Source organism: Haemaphysalis longicornis, unplaced genomic scaffold (genome assembly GCF_048455015.1).
Source record: "Haemaphysalis longicornis isolate Haplotype H1 unplaced genomic scaffold, Haemaphysalis longicornis Haplotype H1 scaffold_10, whole genome shotgun sequence".
In the NCBI taxonomy this organism is placed as follows: Eukaryota; Metazoa; Arthropoda; class Arachnida; order Ixodida; family Ixodidae; genus Haemaphysalis; species Haemaphysalis longicornis.
This window is the reverse complement of record NW_027526204.1, coordinates 31,555,587-31,579,324: the sequence shown is the minus strand read 5'-3', so window position 1 is coordinate 31,579,324 and position 23,738 is coordinate 31,555,587. Positions and strand designations below refer to the sequence as shown.

The 23,738-nt window shown below is 43.9% G+C and overlaps 1 long non-coding RNA gene across 1 annotated transcript in view; it reads right to left on the bottom strand.

The window, feature by feature from the left end:
• The window catches only part of LOC144158343 (uncharacterized), a 32,661-nt gene extending 9,291 nt beyond the window's left edge, over window positions 1-23,370 (bottom strand). Inside the window, exon 1 of the long non-coding RNA XR_013320021.1 lies at window positions 23,246-23,370. This is a non-coding gene — a long non-coding RNA (uncharacterized LOC144158343). The remainder of the gene's footprint in view (window positions 1-23,245) is intronic.
• Window positions 23,371-23,738: the final 368 nt, after the last annotated feature.

Here is a 23,738-nt window from a genome sequence, read left to right as displayed (position 1 = left end):
TGATTAAATCAGCGACTAACTTCAAATGGCGAATAGAAATGTTCTCTAGGCCTGGGTTCCTATTTTTCAGCGTGCCAAGCGCGAGCACGTCTTCTTGTGTAACCGGAAACAAAAAAAAAGATTGGGAAGCACGGGGCAAAAAAAGTTGCGCATTCAAAGGCTGAGGCGTATTGTGATAAGCGGATGAAAAATATTCGCCTAAAGTATTCACCAAAAACCATTATTCGGTAAGTATTGAGCTATTCAGTTCGTTTTTCAGAAGGCCAACAGGACAGGCCCTCAAACCCTCAAGGACTTTTCTTAGATTCTGAAATCTTTCAAGGGAAAGGAAGCTTAGCACAAAAGAAAAAAAATCCCGGCCCATCTCCACTAACATAAAACCTGGTGTGGGGCGAAGCATGCAGTGTTTACGGGTATTCTTGGCACCTAGGTGTGTTTGCCGATGAAGATGAAACTGTCCGGGGGGTTGCAGGTGTACAGCTTTGTTGTAAACGTCTGTTGCCTTTGAAAAGCGACATCCCCTGTGAGGAGATCTCCTTTCATGTGCTGCCCAACGACGAACCTCGGCGAAGCAAGTGGCTACGTTTTGTGAACTTTGCAAAAGGAGGAGAAAGAGACCTAAAGGAAGTACGAGTGTGCTCGCTTCACTTCCGAGGAAGTGATTACGGCAGGGACCCTTACGTTAGCTCACTCCTGGGACATGCTGGCGCTGGTCGCCGACTTCTTCATATCGCCGTCAAAGCGCTCTGACCTTGGGGGAAAAATGCCGTAAACACCGCGCATTGACGCTCGTATCTTTCTGGTCGAAGCAGAGAACTCGCGCGAACGGCTTTCCGTACACGACACCGGCCAATTGGCATAAGCGATACTGAGACTGAAATATTTAACTATTATCAACCGTAATAAAAATACGGCACATACGTACCAGTCTGTATTCGTCCGTCGCGACGGGACTGACGAGGCAGCGGTGCCGACGGCAGGGCGTTCGTCTGTTGTGGCTATCGCGGAATGGTCGCTTTCCCGTCCACCGCTTATCCCACAACGCTTGCCGCTCGTGCACTTAGAAGCATTGAGCGTTCAAGTGGTGTGAGGTTGTTAAATGCAAGCCCGAGCTTCTTGGCAAGAGTTTCGTTCTCCGGATCAGGCGATTCCTTGACTAGGGGTGCGGGTGCACTAGGTTTTACTAGTATTTTTAAAATGGCCGCCGTCTCGGTCGACTCCCGCTTGTGGGTGCTATATGGAGTCGACATACTAAGTATCTGTTTCATGGACCGGCTCGTATGGCGCCATTGTTCACGTCACGGAATGTGCAATTTTAGCTGGAGATTTAAACTTTTGGCTTAAATTACCTTATTTCTCAGTGAATAAAGCATCATTTGCTTCCGGGAAAGCGTTTGGGGTACTATGAAACACCTAATCTTCCGAATAAAACAAACGTTTGTTTTCTCTTCATGGCTCCTTTAAGGTATACTACTTGCCGTGAACCGTACCCTCCCTACTACCATTCCACGGTCCGTAATCTATACTCATTCCTTATTAGTTGTGCGGTCATTGTCAGCCCAAAAACTGAAAACAATGCAGTCAATTTTGTAATTAGCCTATTAGGTCTTTATATGCGTTATACCTTGAAGTGACCATCTGCTGGGTGCCAGGTCACTCTGGAATAGCAGGGAACAAGACCACAGATCAAATGGCCGCTGCTGCTGCCCTTAGTAGCACAGTTGACTTAACAACAGTACCATACGCCAACATGAAGCCACACGTCAGGAAACAACTTCCAAAAGCCTGGCAAACACACAGGAGTGAACAGAAATACAACAAACTACACGTAATAAAACCACCTTGGGACCATACACCACTTATACACACAGCAGTAGCACAGAAGTTGTTTTTGCTAGGCTACGGATACACAGATGCAACACACTCGTATCTGCTCGCCGGGTCTTCAAGACCTCGGTGTGGCAAGTGCGGTGAGGCCTTATCTGTAGTTCACATACTCATTCAATGCAAAGCACTTCACACCACACGACGGAAACACTTCCCACAAGTGTACAGACCACGCACCCTGTGACACCCAGCCCATTTCTCTCGGATGATCCTATGTTTTCTGTCCAGTGTGTCTTTAAATTTCGGAGAAGCAAAATATTTAGACCCAATTTCATACCACACTTAATCAAAATCTGCCCTTCTACACCAGTCATGCCTATTGTCGTTTACTGATTCTACTTTCGTTCTTGTTGAGTGCTTTTACTGTTTAGATCTTCATCCCTCATAATAACCACTGTTCTGGCGCTATTTGCCCCAGTAGGCCTTTCGCCATTAACATCCAACCATCATCTACCACACGCCTGAAAGGTATCTTCAATAGAAAATAACGTTGTCCCAAACATTCTCCGCATGCCGAAATAAACAAACATAGACTAAGGGTGTATTGGGCAAGTGTATTTTTTGACGATTCCGTCCGAGCAGAAAACGATGAATCACACTGATCTCCGGTGCTGGGCCATCTGTGCTCACGTACTAGTTCTGACATGTTATTTCCGCGGACTGCTGACAGATAAATTAAATGCTTCAAACCATTTATTAAGGTTGTCAAGGTACGTTCTATAAAATTCAGCTTGGATAGATTTTTAATTGCGGACAACCCAGGGAACATAAATTAGCCAATTTTTGGGGCACGTGCATCGTGCCCTCACAACATATCTATTACGTTTGGACTTTGTAGCGTCGTGTAAAATAACTTGAACTAGAAAAAACAATGTTATGTGAGACGCACAAGTGCAACCAAATTTTATATGCAAGATATTTTATATTCTCTAAAAATCGCGACACATTTTATACGCAAGAGAGCAGGTATTAGTAAGACATTTTGTGGCATTGTTTTGAAAGTTGTAGTTACATATTATTTTCTGTATGATACTCGTTAAAATGGCTATTTTAAGCCACAACTGTATTAGCTCATCTCAAAGTTAAAATTTGAAATGGGAATTGATAGATGGATACAGCAATAGTGACCACTGTATTGTTGTCTTACATCTTGACGAAGGCACTCGCTCTTCCAGACATAGCAGTTGCTCTTTCAAAAGTTACTAATCTGTCGTCTGAACCAAGTTTGTTAAGCGAATACGTGCAATAGTTCTTCATCTACTGAGCATGGGTTTCTTTTTATTTCGCAGTAGAATATATTTAAGAGACGTGTTTGCGGATAAGCAAGTTACACCATTTCGAATAAATCCTATGTTAAGCGTGTGACAGCCAGCTCCTTTTTATAAGGTTAACTTTGAGTACTAGTTTTATTGATAAGCCAATGGTAAATATCTTGAAATATTGCTGCTGCGAAGGATCACCTTGAATACAACAATATTTTGAGGTACAGAGGCAGAGTTGTGCGATCACGTACAAATTTTGTCCGGAAATGTGCACATCGTACGTGCCAGGCTTTTTTTGCTAAGACTCATGTCGCGCCTTCTTACTTCTTATCACAAATGCAAATATTTAGAGCATTTATTTGCCGCCAAAGAGAGCAGAACGATTTGAGAATTGCTACTTGCTGTTTGTAAAGCGCAAAAATTGCAGTCGCAACAGCCATATTTCGCACCACTTTTTGTTCTTGCCAGATAAGGCTGACTACCTCGACTAGTGTAGAAATGGTCGCTTCCGAAGAGCTCAACATCTCCATGTTCCAGGCCCTGCGGAATGTTTTGGTAATTGTAAAAACCTTTCACATATCTTCTGCAATCTGCGGTAAACTTTAAATTATGCGGTTTAATACATTCGTTTTTGGAGCCATCACCTAGAGTTATACTATTTCATTTTGAGAGGTCGGGGGCAAACCTGCTTTCCCTGGATGTTTACGGGTAAATAAAGTTCATTTGCACGGACGTTTGCGCTCTTCGTGAACAAGCTGTCAAGCCAACTTTTTTTAAGGAAGACTCTGCTCTTACACCCGCATCCCACATGGGGCTCGCGTGTACGTGAAATGAAGACTACCCTGCCAACTGACAATAGACGCACGGAAACAGTACCAAGCGATAATATTGTGAGAAATCCTGTGCTTTCACTGTTTCTTAAAATATTGCTTCGGTTACTTTAGCTCGGCGCACTGCATCCGTATGAACTCGGTATTTTCCTGATTCCCTATATACTGAACGTTCCAGGAAGGCGCTCACTGTCACAGCGCAGTTTAAACAAGACAAGGATGTACGAAGGCAGTACGAGGGCTGAACTTCACTAAAACATTTTGTAGCACCAAGACAAAAATATACCCAACATAGCTACACCAACAATCAGTTCAATAAAAAAAATTCACAGGTCACACCGCTCTGTGAAGCTGCTGTTTTAATAAACCTGACAGCGTTCGGGTGTGCTTTCCGTCGAGTGTGTTTCGCACTACCATCTGTATTGTCAGTCATTCAGTCACAAGTATGTCAGACGCCATGCAAGTTGAGCAGAAACGACAATCGCGAAAGTCTTTTAGGAACGTGGCTTACGCGCTTTGAAATGTTCTAAATTATCACCTTGGAGCCGCAGGGGCTAGGAAGCACGCTCGGCCTGCCATATGCGCAGGGCCGTAACCAGAATTTTTTTCAGATGGACGGGTGATTAAAAGGGAGGAAATTTGACAAAAGGAGAACTAAGGCTCGTTCACGCGTTGCGTTAAAAAACGTTCTGAGGGGGTTGAAACCCCGAACCCCCCTCTGGCTACATCCCTGGATACGCGTCGTAGGTTCTAGTCAACGCACAAAATGAAAAACTATTGGTCGTATTCTCTTCACAAACTTGGTCCAGTGAAGAGAATAGTCAGTTTTTGAAGAGACATCGCTAATAATTCGCCATGGCAGCGAAGAAAAAGTGCCTTCTTCAAGATGTAAGAGAGGAATCCGGTGGCCACCATTGCAGTCTCTAGCTATCAATTGCCATTTCTAAATTTTACATGTACAGGTGCCGCTACCGTTGTGGTTTAAAAGAACCATCCTAACGACTCTCGTACAGTAACTAATATATAACTACAACTTTCAAAACAATGCCACAAAATTTCACACTAAAACCGGCTCTCGTGCATATAGAATTTTTTGGAAATTTCGTCTTCAGTACAAAAAAAGGTGCCAGTTCTACTTCTGCATTTCGCCTCACATTGTTTTTTTCAGTTCAAGTTATCGTTACATGACGCTACAAAGTTCAAACGTAATAGATATCCTGTGAGGGCACGACGCACGTGCTCCAAAAATTCGCTATTTTCTGTTCCCTCGGCTCTCTGAAATTAAAAATCCATCCCAGCCTAATTTTATAGAAAGGTATCTTGACAACCTTATTAAATGTTGTGAAGCATTTATTTGATCTGTCAGTACTTGCCGCCAAATGAGATGTCAGAACTAGCACGTGTGCCCAGATGGTCCAGCAGCGGAGCTCAGTGTAATTCATTGTTTTCTGCTTGTACAGAACCGTACAAAAATACGCTTGCCCATATACCCTTAGTCCTAGTTTTTTTGCTATTTCGGCGTGGCCAGAATGATTGGGACAACACTATATTTTTATACATGGGACCATTTAAGGCCATGGTATGGCATAGAGTAAGGCGGAACACAGCAATTACAAAGTGAAGGGAGAACAAAAAAGCAAAAACAGAAATAGAAAGTGTACAAGAATGCAGAAAATAACACAAAAGGAGACAAAATGCAGCAACGCTATGAAAAAGAAAACAAAAAAACCGGAGTTGATGAACACCAAATGAAGCAAGAAATCATGGTATCAAAACTGCGGTATGTGTGTAGGTATATATGCAAATTAAAAATTTCATAAATACACGCTAAGCCTACATGGGCAGTTAAGTGATAGCACATATTATCAAAAGCCAGAAACAAATTAGAACGACAATTGCGTAAAAATTGAAGCTGTGAGAAAGATTACGGGGCGTAATAATTAGACACGAGACGTCGAAAAGTTTCAGAAGATAAAACAGATGCGATTTCGTCGGGGAGGTCATTCCGGAAGCGAATGGCACCTGGAAGGGCAGAAGAATTGAAAGAACTTGTGGAACCATTGTTGTGTGATAAGGAGCTGTACAGCTTACGTGGCGTGGTAAATTGGGGCCGAAGATTGAACGAGGATAGAGTCGTGGGGTAAAAATTCTTATGAAATAGGCATAAAAGTCACGAAGAGCGACGTGTATGGAGGCATTGCATAGTGTTCCTTTTTTATCTTGGTAGTGCTTGAGTTCAGCTGCAATTACTAGATACGAAACCGGCAGCACGGGTTTGAATCGATTCGGTCTAGTCAATAAAACAGCTTTGATGCGGAGGCATTTAGAAGGAGCAAATTCTAGTTGAGTGGAAACGAATGATAGAAAAACAAGCTACCGAAGAGTAGGCGGTGAATCACGGAAGTTGCGTCGCAAACAACCGAGTGAGCGGGATGCTTTCACGCCAAAGCTAATTATGTGCATCGACCACGATAAACTGCCAGTGAAAATGACGCCTAAATCATACTGCGGCGAAGTTCGCATTAGAGCGTTATCTTTTAAAGTATACGGAAAATTCGAGTTAAGCTGTTTGCGGCTAAAAGTCCTGAGTTGACATTTATCCAAATTTCCTTACATGAGCCCGGTATCACGCCAAGTTGAAATTACATAGAGGTGTTTTTAAAGGCCAGGTGGCCGCCAGATATAGTAATTTTTTCGTAAATGATGTAACCATCAGCAAATTCTCTCAGGATTGATGTTAGAATATTTCCCGAGTCGTTGATGAATATTAGAAAGAGCAGAGAACCTGAAAAGCTCCCTTTTGGCACCCCAGATGTTACGTCCAAAAGTGTAGAAGAAACATTGCTGACCACAGCTAAGTGCTGACGAAACATGACGAAGTAGCGAAGACAAGAGAATGTTTGGGAGTTTAGGCAAAGAAATGACAATTCGGATATTACACGTCAAGGGGCTACACGGTCCAACTCCTTCGCAAATTTACAAAGACACAACTCCTTTCAAAGGTATTGTCCATGTTAGATTTGAAGACCAAATGTGATTTCATACAAGTCGGTGTCGCACGATGAACCCTTCCTATAGCCATGTTGGTTAACGTCGAAGAAATGGTTTGATTCAAGATGGGTGAAAATGTGTGATGCAATTATATGTCAGAGCATTTTGCAGTATACGTAGCTTAAAGAAGTGGGGAGAAAGTTGTTAGGCGTGTCCTTCTTGCCACCTGACTAACAGGTATTATCCTAATTTTCTAATCGGATGGTAACTGACCCAACACTAAAGATTGGCGGAAGCGATGGTATAAGTATTTATTTGCCTGCATAGCACTTCCTTTCTTTACTTGAATTATTGTCAATTCTGGATTGTTTATAGGGTAGGCAATGGCAGCAACTGTTATTTCTATAGATTGCATATATGCTCAATCGCTTTCATGAACATTAGAAATGTTAGAATAACTTTGCAGCATAAATATGCAAGTGAAAAACCTGTTGAACACACTGGGGCACTCCGAACAGTGTACCGGAGCAAGTTGAGTTGGGAACAAAAATACTTATCAAACATGAAAAGAAAACCAACAAAACATTGCTATTGCCCTCACAAGAGTAGCAAGCTTGTGCTTTGTGAGGTTTTTGTTGGGTTCCTATGTCACCATTTTGAGTTGGCAATATCTCTTGAAGAATATTGAAGAAATAGTCGGGAATATGGAATTAGTTTGGGGGATAATAGGTCTAAACTGTGCAATGCGTGACATTAATGCAGACTCTAGAAGTGTAGTAAATGACTCCTACTGGAAACGGCTTCAAAAAATCTGCAATGTTTGCGTAGCAGTCCCGTGATGGGACGCGTGGTGTTTGCTTACGTTTGATTATAAGGTAGAAATTTGAGTACAAACCAAGGAAGTTGTCCACGTCCTCAGTCAATCGAGGCGTGAAAAGGTTCGAAAGCTTTGCGAATAGTCACACTTCTATCAAGTTTACTTTAAAAGCTGAGAACACACTGTAAGATGGAGTGTTGGTTTATATGTAGACCCGTATGCATGTAGACCCGTATTGTTCAGCTGTCGGGCGTTTTCAATTCTGCAGTTTTCCTGCGGAGGTATTTAGTTATATTATATTGCTACTTGGCGACAAGGCAAAGCTCAGACGAGCAATAGATAAAAACGATAATTGATCTATTGGCACTGCTTACACTGCGGCTATCACAGTGCCGCTGTCGGTTGCACGCACTTTTCTTTTTCGTCCTCGATATTGAGAGCAAAGCGGTATGTATCAATAGCCTCATAGTTGTCCTCGCGTGACATTACTCTCGGCTGAATGGACCGTACCGGTCGCAGCCGCAACAGTCACGACGGAGTAGAATTTCGTAAATACATTGCCGATCTGCATATGCAATGCAGATAAAATTTGTAGAAAAAGTGTCGAGCTGAAGGCAGCACGCTCAGTCTAAGCACTATATATGTGGTGCCTGCACAAACGCGTGTCTAAAGGAGCACATGTTTATTATCTCTTTAGTATTTAGGTACTTGTAATCTTCTAGCAGTTTTTATTATCTGTTTAGTATACGTGTCCTTGTCTTCTTCTAGCGTGTGCTGTATTAAGGCTTGGATAATCGTGCTTGTTAACCTAGACATTAGTTATGAGCCGGAACATACCATCATAGAAACCGAAATGATACTTGCGTAATTACCATGCTACTACTGCTCATTTATTACTAAAACGCATCTATAACACGCATTACTTATTTGAAAGGCTGCAAAAGTTTAGCAAGCTAGTTTTATTGATTTGTGCATTCAAAGTGTAGCGTCGTGGTTCAGTGTTTTAGGCGTTCGCTGCTTGCCTCCCATTTCGGAGTCTCTAGGTTGTGTCGAACTCAGCAAGGTGTACCAAATATATTGACACAGTAAAAAAGTTCAGGACGATGAAGCCGACACGAGCCGGAACACGGTGACCGAGATAGCGTAGTCTGTGGGGTAGCGAACGCCTCCTCTGAAGAACGGACTTTCGGAAAAAATTTACATAAGTTACGAGTACAGCGTTCTCAATTATCATATGCAAGTTTTTGCTCCAGTAAAACTTTACTGCTGTGTTATGTATAAGTTGACACAGAGTGGCGGCAGTGCCAAGGATGATGCGTACTTATTGTGACCGATGTACGGGCCCTGGGACAGAGCGTTGGTCGCTTTACTATTACTGACAGCCGCTGTACTCCTGCCGCTATCCGTAATGGTCCAACGGAGCAACACGAGCCAAAATAAATTTGGGAAAGCTTTTCGGCACAGGCAAAAAAAAACTTCTATAAGGAGTCACACCGGTATCCTGGCGTGAGAATGAGCGGTAGCTGGCGCAGCCACGCAACAAGAATTTTCTGATTTCCAGAGGAGTGAAACTGTGAAACAGATATTCTGTGAAACTTCTACAACATTCACTGCATTGTATTGTCGCCTAGTTGTATTTTATTGGTATATAAATTTGTATATAGCTCGTAGCCCTACAAAAACACTATGGTCGCCCTGCGCATGCAGCTGTGAGGCCATTTGCTGGAGGACAATGACAAACATTGCTCCTGTCACAAAACGTGATCCAGTAGGTGGTCAACAATGGCTCGTTCACTCTAGGCTTTTCTTTTTTCGTTCACTTATAGACTAGTAGCAAAGACCAACATAGCGTCTAAGCACCAGCCATTTACTCAGCAGGGTTCTGTGCTTTCTACAGGCCTAACAATTGCCTGCGTAAATAAACTCTGTGACGTAATCAGTGGTCGAAGGTGAGGTAATATGATTTTCAGGTCACCGATACGCGTTTGTTCAATGAGCTTTTTTATCGTGCCGGGAAGTTTACTTCTACAAGGATTTCTCCAGAGGTCAGTATTTTTGCTCTGTAGTGTTTCCCTACAATACTTTCAAAGAACTTAGCTAAGATGAAAACGGATGTAGATGTCACTGGTTTTGTATTGTCGTCGGATGCAATAATCAAGGACCGACGGAAGTTGCCAGGTATTTGGAACGATACGGCAGGTAATGGAGGAAAGTTCACTTCGGTACGGCGCTTTTTCGGGGCCGATTATTTGGATTAGAAAATTTTGAGAAAACCGTGCAGCATGAAAAAAAATTAAAGCCGTTCCACTCATTGTGAAAGCTGTCCGAAGTGCCGAGCAGTGATTCGCCATATTGCGCAGTACCGCCGTTATCCGCTTACTGCTACCAGCCCATGCTAGTCAAATTTCCCGCCTTCGCAGCGCTCGCGTGCCCCCAGCCTGAAACAGCGCCAGCGGGAATTTTGTTCTCTTTCTGCTTTTCTCCCGGCACGTGTCGGCGTTCCACTGCGACATTTAAGCGCGAGGATTGGATTGGATTGGATTGCATTGGATTGGATTAGATTGGCTTGACTTGCCTGGGCTTGGATTGGGTTGGGATTAGATAGGATTGGATAGGATTTTGATTGCTTGATAAGCAGCAGTAAGCGTGCTAATCCACTAATCCTCGACAACCAGGAAAGCTCAGAATAACCAGCTGAACCATAGCTCACGCTACGTATATCCTGGCATAGCCTATGGGCATAGCATGTTAGGAAAGTTGGTGCGAATTGGTAAATGTTAGAGCACAACTGAACAAGGTCGACAGAAGGACGACAGGCACAAGCGCTCACTCCCAACTAGTTCTATATGAGGCATCGTCTCATGTAGATACACACAAAATGTCCCTCAGTATGCGCACAAGAACACCAAGAAAATCAATTCTGAAAAAGCTGCAATCAGGGACCAGCTTCCACAAAATTAAACTCACTCGCATGCAGTAATACCGATGTCTCACTCACGCACTGGTACCGTTTCTTCTTGATATGAGACTTCTAAAAGCTCCCTGGCCATTCTGTTCCACTTCTACCTAGAATAGTAATCTTCTTTAGGAAAGGTCTGCATTTCGACCGAAAAGGACTGAACTGCCTGCACTTATCACGATGCGCTGGTAAAAGCGCGCCCGTATTTTTGTCTACTGAAAACTTATAATCGCGTGCCCTATCATTGACGCAACAGCCCGTCTAACCTGTCCAGGCCTCCCCTCATGAAAGTGGTATCTCGTACAGCACTATTACGTCACAGAGCACAATTCACATAGCGTGCTTGTTTTCGCACTTGTTCTTTGTTTGCTTGCCAGATATTTGCACACACAGGCGACCGAGTGTGTGTGGAGCGGAAAACAGCACAGGCACTTTGTGCCTTTCTGCCGCCTTCTTCAGGTTGTGCATGACCCTATGCATATAGGGTAGGCCAACTGGCTTCTCCTCAGGCTGTTTTGACAGCTTTTGGCAAGTTTGGCCTTTGGCTGTTGTCAGCAAAGCCTCGGAAACACCAACCGACACCCTGGTCGGGAGCATATTGACAGAATTATGTGTAGCTGAGAGTCAAAGCTCTCGGATACTGTATGAACCCCCGAATTCTTCAGTGCGGATTCCAGAACGGAAGACGCTATCGCCCTTTTTATTGTCTTTGTGTGGGCAGTTGCTTATAGTAGAAGCTGTTTGCGGACAAGTGGGCGATAAATCTAACAAAGGTGGGCGTAAGAAAATCCTAAATTGATATCTAAGAACTGCAGGGAGTTATGGCAAGGTAATCCATGCGTAAATGCAACACCCTTCCCGAGCCCTCAAAAAATCTAAAATTAGTTTGGCCGGACACAGTGAAGTTAGGCGAAAAATGTTTCTTTAACACAACTAAAAATCGTCCACATATCTAAAAACACGAAGGACATCCTTATTGTCAAATTTGAAAACGAAGTCCCGATCAACACACGCGACAAAAATAGCGCACAAAACTGGCGCGACACAGGAACCGATACAAATGCCTTGTCAATAGTAGCATCCAAGTAAAACTCTAACGAATTTATGAAGCTATTCACCGACAAACCGCGTGTATTCAGGACGTTTATCACATAATTCGCGTAAATGCACTGCCTGAAAGAGGCGAAAAACTCCGAATGAAGCACTGAATAATTCAAATCTTGAACATAAACCGAAAAGGCATACCTTACCGAGTTGTCATTTTCAATAAAATCAATTACATCCGGTGAGCTCTTAGTGAAAAATTGGTGATTGATGATAAGGTGATCTGGATGCTTTTGTAAAACATGCTACTATGTGACTGCGGGGATCCCCACTGGCTAACAATACACCGAAAAAGCACCAGGTCTTATGGGTTTTTGCTGTGAAAACACACTCAGGAAATCACTTTAGCTAGTACACAGGTTTTGCTAAGTTGGGTAACTCAAGCTCCCGACAAGTCCGCAGATCTTGCTTTTGATATTTGGGCACTTGCCTTGTGACGTTTGAATTTCTTCAACATCGCTTGCATTGCCTTCACATTGTAAATTCCAGAAGGCATGGCGACAAAACCACACTAAAATTCGCTCAGAAGAAGGCGCAACCTGTAGTCGTTGAAGTATTCTACCGCGGACTTTGTCTTCAACGGTGAACACTGACGTTGCTGCTCCGGAAAGTCCTGCGGAGGCTGTCAACACCGTCTCGAAGATACCTTTCCTGATATTCAACCCCTGCTTTTTCTGCAAATTGTCTATTGAATGAGAGCAACTTGTGGGCGGGTATCTTACGTTCTTGACAGAACTTCGGTCCTTTTTCCCTAGGACAGATACAAGGCTTTACTGAGAAAAGCCAAAGGCCAAGCTCACCAAAAGCTGTCAAAACAGCCTGAGGCGAAGGCAATTGTCCTAACCTCTATGCATAGGGTCATACACAACCTGAAGAAGGTGGCAGAACGGCACAAAGTGCCTGGGGTGGTTTCCGCTCCACACAAACCTGGTGATTAATGTGTGCAAATATAAGGCAAGCAAAAAAAGAAAAAGTGCGAAAACAAGCGCGCTAAGCGAATTGTGCCCTGGTCGTAGGAGTGATGTACGAGATACCGCTTTAATGCGGGGAGGCCACAGGGCAGATGGGCTGATGCGTCAATGATACGGCATGCGAGCACAATTCGTCACTGGAAAAAAATACGGGGCCGCATGATAAGTTCAGCTCATTCAGTCCTTTGCAGTCGAAATGCAGACCTTTCCTAGAGATGATTACTATTCAAGGCAGAAGTGAAAACACAATGGCCAGGCAGCTTTTAGAAGCCTTTTCTATCAAGAAGAAAGCGACCGATGCGTTAGTGAGACATCAGTATTACTGTGTGTGAGCGAATTTCATTTTTTGGAAGCTGCTCTCTGATTGCAGCTATCTCACCAGTGTTTTTTGGGGGTTGGTTCTTTTGCGCATGCTCCGGGAAATATTGTGTGCATATATAGGATATGATCCCTATAAAAACAATTTGCGAGTGAGCGCCTGTCTGTCGTCTTTCTGTCGTCCTTGTTCAATTGCTCTCCACGTTTTGATGATAGTTGGTGTTTCATGGCGCAAGGCCAGCGAGGGCAAAGAGCGCCAGAAAAGAAGTTATATAATGAAGCGAAGTGATTACCATAAAAAGGTAGGTATAAAACATGTAAATGGGACATAGTAAAATCAATTAAACGTAATGGTGATGGCTGGTTATAGGGCCAGATTCGATTATGCGTGATATGAGATAAGGTTTAAAAACTTAACATCTGACAAATAATCAAACACACGTTTTATAGAAACACTGGCATCGTCACCTAGAAACAGCGATGGGTGTAGTGGGATATGTTGTCTGTAGAGTTCTCTGAAGTGTTTGTGTTGTGTTGTGTGAAGTGCCTTGCATGTTATTAGTATGTGGACTACGGATAGGCCCTCCCCGCACCTGCTACACAGGGGTCTTGGAGATCCCGTGAGCAGGTGGGAATGTGTTGCATGCGTGTGGCCTATCCATAATCGAGCCAGGGTAACTTCGTTGTGTCTGTTGTGAGTATCAGTGGTGTATGCTCCCAAGAGTGGCTTTATAATGTGTAGTTTGTTGTCAGTCTGCTGATTCCAGTGCGCTTGCCATGTTGTGCGAAGGTGTTGTCTGATGTGTGATTTCAGGTCGGTGTAGGGTATTGTTGTTATGTCAACTGTAGTTGTAAGGGCAGCAGCGGCCGCCATTCGGTCTGCGGTCTGATTACCTGGAATTCCAGAGTGCCCTGGCACCCAGCACACGGTCACCTCAAGGTTTAACGCATGCACAGACATAATAGTACTAATGAGAGCATTGACCACATGGTTTTTAGACTTCTGTGAGGATAATGTACGCACAACACTTAAAGAATCAGTATAAATTACAGATTTCGGAATTCGACTTAGAACAATATGTTTAACTACAAGAAGTATGCCATAGGCCTCTGCCGTTAAGATACTTGTATTTCTATTCATAGTTCTACAGACATTAAAGGTACCACCACCATGCGCAGCACAGGAAACAGTTGTGGCAGTTTTTGAAGCATCTGTGTAAAATTCAGCACACTTGTATTTGTGCTGCAGGCACAAGAAATGCTGCATGATCGCGCTTCTAGGCACTCTGTTTTTCTCGACACTTGTAATAGATACATCACATGATATCGGGCGAAGCTGCCACGGTACTAGAAGTTCAGTACCGGAGGTTTTAATGGTGTCTGAGAACATGACATCAAGTTGTGCCGCTTCTTCTCTTACTCCGAAAGCTAAGGGAGCAGAGACTGATGGGCGATTAGTAAGAAGTTGAGGTATGGATGTATGATAAAAAACTGACGTAAAAGGATGGTGAGGCATTGATGAGATTTTAAAAGCATAAAGCAGGTCTGTGTAGGCTCGCTGACGTTCTAGGCTTCATTTGTTGATCTCTACATACAGACTTTCGACTGGACTAGTCCGAAAGGCACCACACGACAAGCGGAGCCCTAGATGAAGCACAGGGTCCAGCATTCTGAGGGGTGTTTTAGTGGCTGACCCATAGACAACGCTACCATAGTCCAGTCGTGAGCCTATCAAGCTTGTAAAAACACGTAAAAGCAGTTGTTTGTCAGCACCAAAAGAAATGTGCGACAGAACCTTCAGGATATTCATTGTTTTCAAGCATTTATGTTTTAGTTGTTTTATGTGTGGGGTAAACGTGAGCTTTTCGTCAAAGATTATACCTAAAAACTTGTGTTCTTTCTTGACAGGAATCGAGACACCATTGAGATGAATGTCTGGATCCGGCCGGATGCCACGCCTCTTGGAAAACAAGACACAAGTGCACTTCCCTGGATTAAATTTATAACCATTGCTGTCTGCCCAACCAGCTAGCTTGTTAACACCAAGCTGGACTTGGCACTCGCAGACAGACAGGTTACAAGACTTAAAGGATAATTGTACGTCGTCTACATAAACGGAGCAGCAAATCGACGGTGGCAATGCCTTCCTGAGGGAATTCATTTTTACAATAAAAAGGGTGCAACTTAAAACTCCACCTTGTTGCACTCCGTTTTCCTGCACATGCACCCCAGAGAGTGCAGTTCCAAGTCGCACGCGAAACGTCCTTTTGGACATGTAACTAGAAAGCGTGTTCATCCTATTACCCGTTATGCCAAAGGACTTCAGGTCGATGAGGATACCATACCTCCAAGCAGTATCATACGCCTTTTCTAGATCAAAGAATACTGTCGTACAGTACTGCTTATGGAGGAAAGCATCTTTTATATACGCCTCTAATGCAACGAGTTGGTCGTTCGTAGATCGCCCCGACCTGAAGCCTGCCTGGCAACTCTCGAGAAGACCATTGTACTCTAAGTACACCAGTCTCCTGTTTATCATCTTCTCAAAGAGCTTACACAGGCAGCTTGTCAGGGCAATGGGGCGATAACTGGCGGGAGAGGAAGGGTCCTTCCCTTCCTTTAGGACAGCCACTACAATGGGCTCCCTCCATGAGCGTGGAATGTGCCCCGAAAGCCATATTTTGTTGTACAGGTGTAGGAGTGTTTCAAGGGTGTCTGAGTGTAAAAATTGTATCATTGTGTAAGTAATCTTATCTGCACCTGGAGCTAAAGCTTTACATGTGGTCAAAGCAGGCTTCAGCTTATAAATTGAAAAAGGAGAATTGTAAGAAGTGTGCGACTTGTTGCTATCACGCAGTGACTTCTTCTCCGCAGATGTTTTGTGTTTGATGAAAGTGTTTGTGCAGTGTGCTGAGCTGGACACGTGTTCGAAGTGTTGTGCAAGCATGTTGGCCTGGTCTTCCAGTGTGTCCCCTGTTGTACTAACCAGGGGCAGGCTTTGTGTCTGTTGTTCTTTTAGTTTTCGTATTCGTGTCCAGAATTTGTGTGTGTCAGTTTATGAGTTGATGGATGTGAGGAAGGTGTGCCAACTCTCCCTTTTCGCCTCACGACGCACTCGCTTCCCAAAAGCCTTTGCCCGTTTAAAAGAAATGAGGTTATATGACGTGGGGTACCGGCGAAGGACACCCCACGCCTTGTTCTGGGCCTCTCGCGCCCGCCTACAGTCCTCGTTCCACCAGGCCTTCCTTGGGTTGCAGGACGCACTGGAGGCCTGTGGCATGGACTTTTCGGCGGCGTCGAGTATGTGTGCCGTGACGAGTTGGGATGCTTCCTCCACGTGTAGGTGTTTTATGGTTGAGTGGTGTAGTTTAGATGTTTCTGTGAATGTACTCCAGTTTGCTTTTGATTCATTAAACCTATTATGGGAAGATGGACTGCATGGGTCTTGTGGAAACCACCATAATACCGGTAATACCGGCAATGCAGGTAATACCAGTAGGCAGCTACACGTTGTATTCAATGTATTGTTTAAAAACGGAAACTGTACACGACGACAGCTTTCAGCTGCCATCTCAACGTCAAATACTATTTAGAGTGGAAGGGGACATCGTCTTGTGAAATATTGCTGGATAACGTGAAGTAATCCTTATTTTGCCTTGAAGACGACTGCAGGTTGTATGTCTTCGCAAGAATATCATATCGACAAATCTTCAAACGGTGTTTTTATTAAGCATACTCGTCACGCTTGCGAATTTTTTCATCATATATTTGGGGGAAATACTAGAACGACTGAACACCGAAGGGGGGATGGCGTGCACAGATACGGACATTTCTAACATTAGACGCTGATTCAGCCTAAGTCAGTTTTTAGGTACATTTTGAACTACCAAAACTTGTTCATATCCAACTGGTTTATCGGAAAAAAAAAATAGGTTCACACGCTTCCTTGTACACCTGACCAGCAGTGAGAGCCCGCCATCAGTGTAACCTCCTTTGAGTGGCCCCTCCGGTGTAAAATTCTGGTGTTGAGTTACACCTTCCGCGGTGGATCAGTGGCAAAATCAGGTGCTGCTGATGCCAATGACGGGAGTTCCATCGTGGCCGCATTCCTTCCTTTTAAGATGTATGCGAAAACTAACAACGGCTGGTTCGATTGTAGCGTACGTTCGAGAACGCCAGGTGGCCGAAACGATAACGGAGCCTTCAACTGCGCCAGGCCTCAATGCATCGGCGCTTGTTTCGGCGCGTCGTCTCTCCTAAAACTGAAATATGATTTTATTTATTACATCTGGGTAAAAGAGCGCTAAGAAGCTTAGTTCAATTTACAGTGTTTAGTGACTAAGTCGCATCAACTTTTCCACACACAAAAGTAATATTTAGAGACTCCTTGCCAAATACACCGATTATTGTTGTCGCTTCGCGGCTGTGCTGCGCGAATGAAGTCTGTGGTCGGCCGGTATACCACAGTGCTTGCGCCCGTGACACAAAAGTGGGACGCAGTAAGCGAAATTTGTGATCCGCCGAATGACACCAAGTGGTCCCAGGTATTCTTCTATACGCGCTTTTGTTTTTTGGTCTGCTAGCACGAAGTTACTATGATTCATTCATGCTTGAGATTTATTTCCGTATTTGTCGTAGAAATTTTCGCGGTTGGGAGAGTCTATGAATGCCGTTAATTACATCGGGTTCGAACTTCGTTACGGGTTATTTGGTGCGCAGACGCCAGATCCAAATCCGACAGGCATGCAGAAAAAGCCGCTGCAGCAAGGTGGTTTGTCAAAGCTGGTACACTGAAAGAGACAACGAAACTTCATTTGTAGACAGTCGTCGTTCGCGGAAATAATAGGCTATTGTATTATACGCAAAAACACCACAATTACCGAACAAAGAAACCATTTGCAAAGATTTGTTACAAGCATCAGGAAATAGTCGTCCGAAATTGTCCCGTGCAGTTTTGTCAATACTACGGCCTCTTTTGTAACACCCCCCGCATGCCACAAACTAGCAGGGGAACAACACAATACCGAGCATCTCAAAAGTAACGGTAGAACGTTTGAAAATTTTATGTTAGTGTTCGTACGAGGTGATGCTGCACCTGTGCAAAACATGCCAAAACAGCCGAATTTATGTGGAAACGCACGGCAAACACAAGCGCTGTGTTATCTGTTCCGAAATTAGGACACGCGGGTGTATCGTTTTACACCGAAGCGGCTGAAGCGTTCTTTCGTGTGTGTGTATTGCTAACAGGAAATTATTGTCGGCGAAGTGCGCAGGAAGAAAATGCTAGGGCAAAAAGTGCAAGGGAAAGTGGCGAGGAGGCCAGAAGCCCACGAGCAGGTTTGTGGACAGCGCGCTTCAAAGAAAAAAAATGCTTCCCGTGGTCGGAATTGGACCTGCATCTCTAGACTCATTGTCACGTGGATATTTGTCAAGTCGCGATTCCCTGCTTACGGTGTGTGCGTTCGCCGTGCAGAGTTCAATCCGCAAGAGTGCTACGTTCCCTGCTTCTCGGCCAGCCAGGTGTTCGAAGACGACGACGTAGATGTGTGGGTCCACCGCTCGCGGGCCAGACTGATTCAGCCATCTTCGCTGAGACTCGCCGTGCTGCCTGTACTCTTCGGTGTAGCGCTACGCCTAGTAAAAAGGTACATCGCCATCCTGCTGTCTACACCTCCGTCTACTAAGACACAACATTATGAAACCGGTGTCTATTCGGTGGCGCAAAGAGCAGATTCGGGGCAAACCGCAGTTCTCTTCAGTTTGTAGCGTGGTTGTTGACTTTGGACTTTCAAGGAGTTCAAGTGGGCTTTGGCTACTCATTTTGGCAGTATTATTTCGATTTTCGGGAGGTAAAATGTGGAGTTTGTTTAAACTGATTTTGTAAGGAGTAAGATTCTTTTTTAACCATCTTTTTTTTAAGAAAGAGGTAACGTAATCGAAGCCGAGATAGAGCCCGTGGATATTACCAGTTCCGCTGTTACCTCATCCATCGCATTTCAATTCCGAATGTTGCGGAGTGTTTTTTTACTCCTTGGTAATATTATATCTACAAAGTGCTAAATAAGTACGCCCAAATTGCCTTCTACTGGAAAGCCTCCTCGTTGAGACTTTTGGCTAGTTTTTCCGTCCCCCCCCCCCCCCCCGGAATAAGAATATCACGGGCGGCCGACTCTTCATGCTTGTATGGGGGGGCTGGCGTACACGAACGAGCAGTCACTGCGCACTCGGCGGCATACAAGGACCTCTGCACCGCTGCTGGATGAAACGCATAGGGTACGGCCGGACACGCTGCACCACTTAAGACATGCAAAGGAATCCCACATTCAGCCCTTGAAGAGTAGCGAAAAATTGCCGCCGTCGATTTTATCCCTAATTTGCGATGCGAATGCGGCTTTGTAATAAATGACACCAAGCCAATAAAAAGACGCGAAAAGGAAAGGACAAAAACATTATTAATAGGAAAAGTGCGCTTTCGAGTACCACCAGTTTCTGCACCAACGTAAGAAACCGGAAATGCAAGAAAACGCACAATGCACAGACGAGGAACAAACACGAGGTCCTCGCTAAAAGTATCATTTTAACAAAACTTCTCACGCAAACACCACGAAGCAGTGCACTTTTTCGTGAGTGTCGCACACTAGTCCCAGTGTTTGTGCTTATAATATACATTGCCATACCTAAGCTTGTCAAAAAATGTGAAGTTGTATAATTGCCACTCCTTTTAGGCATTTGTCGCTTTTTCACACAAGTTACAGTGGAACTCTGGTTGGTTAATTCGCAGACAAACTCATCTGCATCAGCTTTTTCTTGCTTTGAGTATATACCATCAACAAGCTGCTTAGGTATCACACTACACTCTCTTGGAAATCGTGCAAGAAATCGTAAAACAGCTAGTGACTGCAAATATCTTTCTACTATCACACGAAAAAACCTAACAGGAAACCGAGACTTCACACCACTTAATATTGGGGACATTTGAGTACTCTAATCGGAAACGTTTTCAGGGGGATAACTTTTGTGGGAGACCTGTTTATGTCATAAATTCAATTCACTTTATCGACGTTTTCAAGTTCAGTATGACGGGAAAGAAGGTACAAGAAATCCACATAAATTCAACAGCATAACATTCTTTTTTGAAGTTTTGGTCACTCTTCTGACAGTGATCCCCTGCGATTCCTTTTTCACAATGCTGCAGATGTCGCTTTATTCTACGAACGGCTCACTCCCTGATTCCGATTGCAACGTTGGCTACTCCCTTTCAAGTGCTTCAGCATGAGCTGTCTCTCCTAATCAGGAGAAGTCAACTTTTAAACGATGTCATTGTACTTTTCATTTATCTTAGTTTAAGGCATTGTATATAAATAAACGATGTGTAATCAGAGCCGGAGTGAACAACATAATTCGGCATGCTATTCAATGATCTTACCCATTGGCCGCCACAACCCGCCACAACGTCTACAGCCATTTGTGCCAGGAATACAAATGCCATGGCGACATGGAATCTGAAAATCTGGAGCAAGGTTTATATTCGTTACGTGTTGCATTCGATGCTGTTCATCTGCGCTGAGGTTACGAAAGTTATGTTTTGAAAAACCAGAGACACATAATATTTGGTAGGCAAACGAAATGCAACATGGCCTAATTTAACACGCCAGGCGTCGTAAAACTATCCCGCGCGTGGTAAGGGTATAATGGTGTTGCTATTATAATAACCTATGTTAGGCATAACAAAAAATACATTTTCGGCTTAGCCATGTGTATATTGGTTGTATTTACCACATTAAACAAGGCAACTCATGCCAGATGTATTGTTTCTTGTATTGCATTCGAATGAAAAATCTGCAATTGACAAGTTTCTACAACTTAGTAACTTCGGGTAAATACCTAACTTGACACTCTTTGAGAGCATGAAGTGAAATCTACTGTCCACGCAGTTGACCTCGCAGTTTTGGCGCTGCTGTAGTGAGCAGTCGTTTCGCTTAATTAACACTGCATCACACGATTAGGAAAAACACCGAACGAACACTAGTACTAGAAAACAACAACTTAAGGACGAAAATTTGGGCTAGTTTTCCCCCACCCCACCAACACCTATCTATAGAGCAGGCACACCACTACCGTGCCTTGCAAACAAACACCTTTCCCCACCCAAAAAGAGTCTGCCACTACTCTGAACACATACGTCCCCTAGGTGCCCCTTCTGCGGAGCAGACTGTACTCTTTTCCATATGGTTTGTGGATGCCCCTCCCACCCTCTCCCCAAACCGAATCCGTACAAGTCTCACGAGCTCTGGAGGCGCGGCCTGTCCAGCTCATGCCTGTCCGACGAGCTTCGACTGGTGGAGCGGGCTGTAAGGGCTGGCAAAGCATATGGGATCCTGGACTGAGGAGTCCACCTCCTGAAGACGTCACGCAAATTTATTACACTGTGGCGGCGCCCCAGCAGCTAGCGTCGTCTGCTGCCACAAACGGGAACGCTCCAGGAACGATGACGCTGGGGCTGAGCCACGAGTGGCGAGTGCTGACCACGCGCTTGCGGTGCGCGCTGGGCACGAGCGTGGAATAAAGCGGGGCCTCCAGTTTGGGTCCACGGCGCTGTAGCGTGCAGACGTGTGTCTTCTCATCTCTCTGTCGCCGTCGCGACAACACAATAAAGATGTTTAGCCTCCTCCTCGTCCGTCTTCAATTCGTTGCTTTCTAGTTCTAGCGTTCGTCCTGTGTTTTTCTTACTCGTGTGGTCTGTATTTTGCGCTAGTAAAATGTACCCATTATCCTCTAACCAACTAGCCCAAATTTCCACCCTTAATTCGTTGCTGTATAGTACTAGCGTTCGTCGTGTGTTTTCTTACTCGTGTGGTCCGTCTTTTGCGCTAGTAAAAGGTACCCATCATCGTCTATCCAACTAGCCCAACGTTCCGTCCTTAATTCGTTGCTTTCTAGTACAAATGTTCATCCGGTGCTTTTCTTACTCGTGTGGTCCGTCTTTTGAGCTAGTAAAATGTACCCATTATTGTCTGCACGACTTTCCGTCCTGAATGTGGTGCTTTCTAGTACTAGCATTCGTCCGGTGTTTTTCTTATTCGTGTGGTCCATCTTTTGCGCTAGTAAAACGTACCCATTATTGTCTAACCAACTAGCCCAACTTTCTGTCCTTAATTCGTAGTAAAAAATTGTCTGTAATCAACCTGCTAAAATCCCCGTAATGGGGATTGCGGTATCAATAAAGGAATAAATAAATAAATAAAGTATACATTTTAAGGGTTGTGATTTTTCGGTTCCCAGTATGATTCTCCCGGCGTTGCTCAGCCTACCTGCTGAATAATTTTATTATTTTTTCTATTCCAGGCCTTACCCCTTACCTAGACAGTTGTAAAATGGAATGCTACGTGCATCAGATTGAAAACAATGCCTTACCAGTGAGAACAATCCCATTCTAAATTGCGGAATCTGTAAAAAACAATTTTTTTTACATATTGGACTTTCATTTTTCAGTAAAGAGAATGAAATAGAATGTCTGTGAATATTTCTTTTAAATAATACTTGCTTGTAGCTCTTAAATTAGCATTTCACTGACAGCTTATTCTCTAGTATAGAGTTCAGTTATTTCCTCAGCGAGAAAAAAATGTATATTTTTATTTATTCATACTGTGAGCATACAGCCAAGACAGGAGTTTACGTCATGAAACAAGAAGAGTTACAGCAAGCAATCAGATTTAAAGGCAAAAGGGAAATGAAGAAAAGAAGCGCTTGAAAAAATTTTAGCATAGGCACCCAATAATATAGGAAGTAGTGCACGAGGCAGCATTTGTAAAGCGCATGTTTCTTTGTATCCCTGGAAGAGAACAGTCTGATTCCTCGGGGGAGGGGGGCGAGGGCGTTGCATGTCTCATCAAAATTACTTGGTATTTGTGCCTTCTTGAACTAAAATTACCCGTAAAAAAGAACTGTTTCATAAAATGCCCTGGTGAAGCCCAATATTTTCACGAAATGTTCACAACTTTACGTTGGCTTCTGCAATAGGAAGCAATGTTCATTGACAACTATACACGGAACTTTGTACAGACAACAAGATTACAGTAATCAGAAGAAACATTTTGTCAGCTTACCGCAGAGACGTTGCCGTCACTGAAAGTCTGAACGTCGAATGGCCAAGCCTGGATGACTGCTGGAGATCTCAGGTGACCGTCTTTTAAAGCACTCACAAGCACTGTTACTGGACACGTGATAGAAGGCAATCATTCCAATTTCCACCCATTCATTGCTGGAATAAAACCCAGCTGCGGCAACACCATACTTCTAAGTATCCAGGAATTCTCATTATATTTTTATATCTATGATATCCAATTAGGCATGAGTCCGCAGCAGGAAAAATTACTCCGGTAGAAAATTCATTTGGTGTGTTTTTTTGCAAGCCGCTTTGAAACTGTAGCATTGCGGGATCAATTTTCGCGAGGAAAGAAAACTTCTTGTTTCTTTTTTACGCAATTAAATGCTTTCATTTAGGGTCTTATGGCGCATGTCGACACAAAAACATTTGACGGAGAAAATGAAAGTTCAGACGTAGTCAGATTGTTTTTACAAGGGTCCACTGGAATTCGC